At 33.0% G+C, this 9029-nt stretch overlaps 1 pseudogene across 1 annotated transcript; it reads left to right on the plus strand.

Annotated features, from left to right (window-relative positions):
• The first annotated feature begins 1810 nt into the window (after positions 1–1810).
• LOC146915722 (F-box/kelch-repeat protein At3g06240-like) lies at positions 1811–4799 on the plus strand (annotated as a pseudogene). The gene is made up of 3 exons (XR_015014726.1): positions 1811–2163; positions 2388–3789; positions 4351–4799. The product of XR_015014726.1 is annotated as an F-box/kelch-repeat protein At3g06240-like (transcript).
• The last annotated feature ends 4230 nt before the right edge of the window (positions 4800–9029 follow it).

The raw sequence follows: 9029 nt of genomic DNA on the forward strand, positions 1-9029 counted from the left end.
TCTCTACTTTTCTTGTTGCGCTGATAATGTGTGAATTATAAATACATCACTATAGACAATTTCGAACAAACTGCAAAGGTTATTTTTGACCCTAGTACCTTGATGGGGTCATACATTTTTGTTATTGGATAGAGATGAAGAGTAAAAAATCATGCCACTGATACTCCAAGGGGGATTTACGATTGTTTGCCAACACACGATGCTTCATGCTTTTGAATCTGTCATTAGACATCAACTCTGTTATTGAAACAAAACAAAAATTCCACTTTCATCCAAATATTTGTTCATGAATATAACTAAATTTGCAGTCATGCAAATTCTGAAACACACAAGAACCCCATGATATGCATAAGAGTTTTGCATGATTAATTTTAGTGGAGTGAATTACGATGACATATATACTTCGTTGTTTAAATCCACCAATACAAGTGCATTCTCAAAAATTGATCACTCATATCTTTGAATTTTTATTTGTTCATATTCAATAAATCATATTTCTTAAATATGACCATTCATTTGTCAAAAAAATATAAAACTTTCTATTCATACTAATCCTAGCCAGAACAACTTGAAGCTTTGAATTGTTTATCTTTCATAAACTTCCCAAATAATTTCTGAGTTTCCAAGGAAGGTGGCATAAAGATGTCATTGGTCTTGTCAGATTCACGGGCACCAACTAACTTCTTCCCGACATCCAATTTCCCAGTTGCCCATTGGGATATATGAGCCTACATTTCCTTTTGAATCTGATCCATCTAAAGTTAGAACAGACACCGCATTACGAGAGGCAAACCATGAACAACCTTAAGCGATGCATTCCAGCTGAACAAGCAGAGAAACAGTCAAACTGAAGTCAAAAAAAGTGCAGTAGGGGAATTTGGAATTTTAAATATCAGTAAAGCATTAATATGCAAACCATATATCGGTCAACATGTCCTGCACAAATAATATCCATTACGTCAACTTGTTTCTCATTGCAAATTTTGCAGCGAGCATCTGTCATCTGTTTCACCAGTAGAAAAGCTAACATTCGGTAGATAATATTCACACAATTTAACAGATAACATAACATTGTTGGTATGGAGCAAAAAGTGACCTACCACAAAATAACCAGATTAATCTTTCAAACATTACTAGAAAAAACTTGTTTGTTGAAGCTATAACTATTTCATGATATGTTTCAGTTAAAAACGAAACAACACATGAGGTTTTCAATTTCAAAAATATCCTTTGCCCTTTTTCCAAAGCACAAGTAGTTTTATAAAAGAGCATTTTGATAAACTTATCTAACCCTCAAATCATTTTAAGATGTAACCACTATTAATTTTTCAAGTTCATCACAATACAATCTACCTTCAAAATATTCCAGAAAATAATAAATAAATATTTGACAAAGAATTGCAGCCAGAGTAGTTCATTTTCAAATAATTGTAGTACAATTTTATCGTCAATTGATCACATACGGCCAACAAATTATCGTACTGTTGATTTAACCAAAAAATTATGTATCCACGAAAATTCAAGAAAAACAAATGGAAAATAAAATTTGTGTTTGTTTGTCGTAATAAAAATCACGTAGGGATATTGCATATTATATGCAGGGGCGGGGTTCGAACCCCGGATACTCCACTTCTCCACAATTTAATTGTGTGAGCTCTAGCCACTAGGGCTACCTAACTATAAAAAATCATATTTAAAAAAAATAATTTGTTTGAACACGACTGTAGAAAAAAATTGTTACGAAATTATCTTAATATTCCAACATTTATTTTCTCTCCCTATAAAAGACAGAATCTTTCAAAAAAAAATGAAAAAAGACAAAAAAATTATTTCTTGAGATATTTATGTCAAATAAGAAAAACATTCTATCATTTTAAAAAAAAGAAAAGTGTTTGTTAAGATAACTATGCATGATTTAAAAACAATTTATAAAAATTCAAAATAAATGTGCAAGGTTTTTTACTCGGTCTCTCACCTCAACAGATTTTTACGCCGCTTAAGCCTCTTTCCTCAACTGATTTTACTCGGTCTCTCTTTCTCTCTCTCACATGATAATAACACAACTTAATTTTCCTTAATTAATAAATTAAATTTTGATGAGTCTCTCTTTACCAACGCACACTGCCATGCTTTTGTAGTTCTTCAATTTCCACCTGACCCAAGGTACTTTCCTCTTTTCTCTCATCACGTTTCCGATTTAATTAATTTCTCAATAATTCTCATGTTTTTTTTACGGTTAGCTTGTAGTTAGTCTTTAATATGAATTGAATATGTTTTCCTTTTAGTTTCTCGTTTGGCCTCTATGGTAACTATATATCAAATACGAATCCCTTTGTGTGTTTTGATTTACTTATTTTGTTTATGTTCCTTTTTGAAATTTGGTGTAGCCATGAAAAGAAAAAAGGGTTCAATCACCCCTGTTAGGGCTAGCCGAAGATGCAATAAAGGAAAAGGGAAAGTTGAGGAGGCAGAAAGTCATGAATGTCGCCACTATTTTGATATTCTTCCATCCCACCTCACCGCCCACATTTTGCTTCAACTTCCCATCAAGTCTCTTCTCATTTGTAAATGCGTGTGCAAAATTTGGAAAGGAATGATTTCAGAATCACATTTTGCTAAATTACACTTTGAGCGATCACCAATTAGTCTCATGATTCGAACAAGATACTATAGACGAGTGTCAAGAACCCTCTACCTTCTAGAGTGCGATCCAGAAAAGTTTGAGATTGGAAGCAACAATCATGTGAATCTTGAGCCTATATTCAGGCTTCCTCTTCGTGGTGATGTCAAATCACTTGGGATGAAAAGTGACAAAATAAAGAATAAATCCAAGCACCCTTATATTGCTGGCAACAGTGATCGTGATAAGTTTAATATTGTGAATTCATGTAATGGCTTGCTATGTTTGTCTGAACCAACTACTGGAAACCCTATAGTGATCTGCAACCCATTCATGGGGGAATTCATAAGACTTCCTGAAGCTACTACAGTTCGTGTGCCGAATGACACGGTTCGTGTAATAGGACAAGAAGCTGGTTTTGGTTTCTATCCTAAAACTAATGAATATAAAGTGATACATATTTGGAGGAGAAGTGTTATACGTGTCAATTCCTCGGACTTTGAGCATGTGTTCCTTGTTGAGATACACACACTCGGAACACCAACATGGAGAAATATCAATGTGGATCCTCAAATTTCATTTTCATGTCTTATGAATCCCACTTGTGTGAATGGTGCACTACATTGGATCAGATTTGAGGGAAGGAAATTGTCTATATTGTGTTTTTGTTTTGAAAGTGAGAAGTTGCAGTCATTTCCCTCTCCCCCAGTTGAGATTGGCAGCCATGCCCAGGACCAAATTGATAGATATGGCTATTTGTCTGGTAACATACATATTAGCATGGGAGAATTAAAGGGATTTTTATACATTTGTGACTCAAACTTCTTCGAATATGTTACAATGTGGGTTATGAATGAATATGGCATTGGAGAATCATGGACTAAGGTTTACCACATTCATACTTTGTACAATCCTTTACCGTGGGGTCGTGTTTTGTGTTTTCCGGTAAAACACTTTGAAGAGGGTGCTGCCGTATTGTTATATCATTCAAATGATTGTTTTACTTACTATGAGCCTAATAAATATGGAGTCAAGGGTTTTCGAATTCATGGGTATTCTGCAAGGTATTTTAAAGGATATTTTGAAGTAATTCCACATATTCCAAGTCTAATCTCATTGAAGGATGCCGTGAAAGGAGACAATATTGAGGTGTTGAATATCCACTCAAGGTAAGAATCTAATTTATAACTTAATTTTTCTGATTCGGCGTTCCCATAAAAATCATAGTAATTAATTTTAATTATAAAACGTGTATTATATTTGGAGAAAGGAAGGCTTGTTAGGCATATAGGTTTTCTCACTTAAGCTTATGCCATTTCCTCAATCATTTGCTCTCTGTTTTTTTTTTTTGGGGTAAAACTCAATCAATTGCTTTTACAACTGATATATATATATGTGTGTGTGTGTGTGTGTGTGTGTGTGTGGTGGTTATGTTATAATTTTTGTTCTTTTTGTTATCTAATAACTACTGCCTTTATCCACATCTTGACACTGACAATTAATGGAAATATATTTATGTGGGGACAAATTTTAGTTATTAACTGCATGTAAATTTCTTTCTATGTTAATGGAGGAGGAAAAATGGACAGTTTACGTAATGTCAATTTTCGACTATTCCTTAGCTACCAAGTAGTAAATTGTTTTTTAAGCTTATTCCATCTCCCTACAAATTGCAATTTGAGCTGACATTACTTAGTCATCGTTCCCTAATATTGTTTTCTTTTATATAGGTGTGGAAAGTTTAAATTGCGGGAAGAAAAAGTAGTTATCTCGTTGTCTCAACAGATTGGTTGACTTGACAAACACGGATTCTTCATTATCTTATGGTGACTTGATAAATATATCTTCCTCTTCATCCAACGGTGAAGAATTCGATGAAGAGTGTGTTTCCCAAGAATAGTATGTTTTCTTTCGCATTTATGGGTTATTTGGGTGATTCAGTTTTGATTTTTAGATTTTAGAGAGTCCTTAACTTTTGAAAACAATATTTACGGTGATGATCGTAGGGATATTCTTCTAGAATATACTACAGAAAGCAGGTTCTCAAGAAGACGCGTAACGGTTTCTCGCATAAATATCATGTCATTTGGGATTATGGAATATTTAGTACTTATTTAAAGGATAAGGATAATGTTGTTGAGAGTAATGAAAGTGGCTATTTGATTCGTACAAAACCAAAACCATCATTATCTAATGCACTTAGGGCTTTACTTGAAGAAACACACTCATTCAATTATGAAGGGCACTGCAAAACATTACCTTGTTGATTGATGGTTTCCAAATTATATCTCAAGTATCTCGTTTTTTCTTGTCTTTCTCGGAAAAAAGGGAAACAAGAGCAAAAACTACATTGTTTCTTTTGTTTTCTCCCATGACATGTTTAGAATCTGTTGTTTCTATTCAAAGAGACAATGGCATGTTTGATTCTATCCAATAAAAAATTGATGAACTGTTCTAACTTGTTTTAGTCTTTAATATGATACTTGTTACTAAAATTTTTCTAACTGATAGTACTATATTACTACTTAATTTTTTCCAAACAATATTCTGCATCAATAACAGAAGATAGTATCAAATTTTTCTAACTGATTGGGATTATCTGAAATCTGATTTTCGATACAAATCGTATCATAGATATCACTAAGCTTCCAAGCCTAGCATATGAATATTGTTTGCATTTCTATGAGTTTTTTTGAATAGTTATAGTTATTATTTTACTTAATATATTTGGTCCTGCCACCTTCCCACACCGTGTTCACTTATCTGGATCAACAGATTGTTTTTATGTTCATTTCGATATTATAATGGCATTAATGGTTGATTTTTTTGTCTTGACATAGTTATCTTTGCAATGTACTGTTGATCAACTTCATTTACTTTTAAGCAATTTTCATTCATTGCTCATATTTAGTGAGCCAGATCACAAACCAATCTAAGGTAGGAGTTTTGAATGATGGTTTTCTTGTATATGGTGGTGTTTTATTTGATTTATGGAGCTTTGAAATGAAGCAGTAACTATATATACAAATTTGCACATGCAGTGTGATAACTATAATTATGATTTTCATTACCTTCCACTAAGAGAGGTCTAATTGTGGATCAAATTTTTCAATTAAATTTGTCTTATTATCAAGAAGTTTTAGTTGATTGTTGAATGCCGTAGACTGTGTCTATAAAATTATTTGATATATCACTATAACAAACTAAAATCTATCTTTTGACTTATAACTGAATAACTCTGAATATGTCTTGCACCTTTATGATAGAATCACTCAATACTAGCTCTTAGCAACAAGCTGAAATTTAGATAATGTTTTCTTTCATTGTTTTGACTTTGCTCCTATTTTGGGTTTGAGACCTTTGTTGCACAAGCACCAAGTTGATCTTCCTTCTACTTCCAAATCATACTCAAAAACATAAAAAATGTCTGGCTAAGGTTGAGAATCTAGTTCAGGTCTATTTTCTGGCTTTGATATATCTTCTTTATTTACATATTTATTTCTTCTCAAGTGGAAAACTCGTGTAAAGAAAAAGTGGACTGTTGCAAGTTCTGTTGGATTTTGTACTATGGATTTTGTAGAGTGTTGGTGACAAAGTTGTAGCTTCACCAAGACAGTATCACCTACTGACAAATTAAAATCTCTCACAGATACACGAATCCAGATTCAGATCTTCGTTATAACGATTTGAATCCAATCGCCAACATGGTAACAAATCCAAAACACTCCAAAAATTCTAGCCTACGTACCAGTCCAATACATTGAGAACGAATCAGATTAAGAATAGGAATACGTAACTAAAGCAAAATTTCTGTTGTCGGAGTATAGTATTAATAAAGGTTTGAAGTTCTGTCAAAGTTTGAACACATGGTTTCAGAAAATGCAATTTTTTATACTTGGTATATGTTCGGCCCAACTATACTGCTTTTGTTTTCAATTGTGAAACCATGCATGTTCTTATTCTTAGAGAAAACTTAAGTTTTCAACACCCAAATAAGTGTGTGGAAATGAGTAAATAAAACATTGAAACTGAGATATAGACAACTCCAAAATCAGTTCAAGAAAACATTTGAGTTTTAAAGATAGGTGGCTTTTATGTTTTTCTATACTTGTTTTTGGTATTTACCTATGTGTTTGCTTAAGACCTATATGAATCAAGATGACCTCTTGAATTTATGACCAAGAGCAAGGTTGTATCTGTGTTGCAGGTTGTATAAAACTGACGATTCATTTAAATAACCAAGTTGCATGAGGTCATCCACTCCATCAAGAATATCAGGATGTGTAGGCAAAAATCTGATCATGACTCTGCTGCTCAAGGTTAGCAGAGGGGCTGCTTCTTCTAGAGCACCTGATCCATTCACATCACCAACAGCATTGCTCTCCATATAATCACTTTGATTTGATGAATTGTTTTTATCATTACTTATATCACCCAGCTCAGACTGCTCATTATGTACCTTGCTGGATACCTGATTATTACTATGTTCAGAATCATCAATTTGTAAGCTTTGTTGGATATGTTCATTGGCTCTATCTCTGATTGCCACCGCCCACCAAATCAACATTTTGCCCAGTATAATCTCTTCTTTCACACCCATCACTGAATGATGACTGCCTATCTACTAACTCATTTGAAAGCACTGCAACTGATTTCCTTCTACGTGGGCAGTAGATTCTTGACAATCTAAACTCTCACATGTAATTCCTTCTGGACAGTGGTCACCAGATATCCCAACCCAAATATCTCTTTTGTTAGTAGGTTCAATGACCACACATGAACCGCTTTCTCCAGTTTGTTCATTATTGATGAGGCTAAATATTTCATCGACTTTAACATTAAGATACCTTTGAATATACGTTATCAAAAAAGAATGTTTAGCAATATCCTTAATCGTCTTACGCGAGTTACCTGCAATTCTGTAAGCATGTCTCAAGAGGTCGGTCAAGGAGTAATCTTTATTGTTGTAACAAAACGGACAACGATATATCGAATCGGAGATTTTAAACTTGTAGTAATCATCCTTCAACTTGTTGTAATATCTACGCTCATAGTATTCCAAAATGAGATTCACGGGTATGTTCTAATTTTTAGTACGTAACCATAGTATGGTTGTTATTACGAACCCTAATAACTGGAATTGGTTCTCCTCCCCTGTTCGGATTGTTTTTGTTGTTTTTGATATTGATGTTGTTCTTGTTGGCATTGTTGTTGTTGATGTCGTTGGCGGTGTTATTCAGGTTAGTTGTGAACATCTCCATTTGCGCAGCCAAAGCATTGAGGATCGGGGTAAGAACTGCGACAACCTCTGCTTTCGTCACCGGTTCATCTCCCATGGCTTATCACGTTACGAAAAGAACAGGAGAAACCTGCTCTAATACCAACTGACGCAGTCGGAAGCGTAGGCTAGCAAGCGCTAAACCTAATATATGATTGATAGGGAAATAACAAAAACCCTAAGGGACCAAAAATAACAAACTAAAAATAAAACAAACAAATAATAAAATTACGCTGAAATAATAAAATCACTAAAGAAACTCATCTATTTCTATATATGATTGATTATGGATATGCCACATTTAATCCCAAATATATACTCTTGTTCTTAATAAACTGTAGGTATCAGGCGTCGTACATTATAATATATCAATAAACAAATTGGTATTTTTCGGATTAGATTGAATTTTTGGATTTCATATTTGTCTCTGAATTTGTGAAGATTTCTTCATGCATATGCAGACACATTACACACTCTATACATTTATTATTTATTTATAACATTTACTCAAAAAAATGTGTATTAGTGGCTATGTACAAAAATACTCACTGCATCTCTCAACATCAATATCTTTTACCTTCGTTTAATTTTTTTTAATAATTAATATATAATATTAATGTAACGTAATATTATGAAAAAGCTTAAAGGTTTTGAATCAAGAGGGGTTATCAATTTTTCTATTAAAAATACAAAAATAAACTTTGTTTTTTATTTGTCATTTTGATTTTTAAATGTGTCTTTAGTCAGTTAATTTAATCTTTATATATATTTTTCAATAATATTATACAATTAGTAACAAAAGAAACATTTGAAAATGTGTTCATCGTTTTGATAAAAATTCAAATATTTTAGTGATAACACATCACACATTTAGAGACCAAAATGACTACTCCAAATTGGTATTGGTCTCTAAATTATTATTGTACGTTGGCGTCAAAATTGTTTAAGATAACCCTGCTACAAAATTAAAATAAGATTTCCAAATTATTTAAGATGACCTTGCTACAAATTTATATATATGGTGCCCCCACTACTCAAAGTTCCTGGCTACGCCACTGCAAGAAGATACACAACCTGGATTCTGGTAATTGAAAAGGTAGATATTTATAAATTGGCGAAACACCATTATTG

This window comes from Medicago sativa, chromosome 6 (genome assembly GCF_051527215.1).
Source record: "Medicago sativa cultivar Bolivia chromosome 6, Bolivia_mono, whole genome shotgun sequence".
Classification (NCBI taxonomy): Eukaryota; Viridiplantae; Streptophyta; class Magnoliopsida; order Fabales; family Fabaceae; genus Medicago; species Medicago sativa.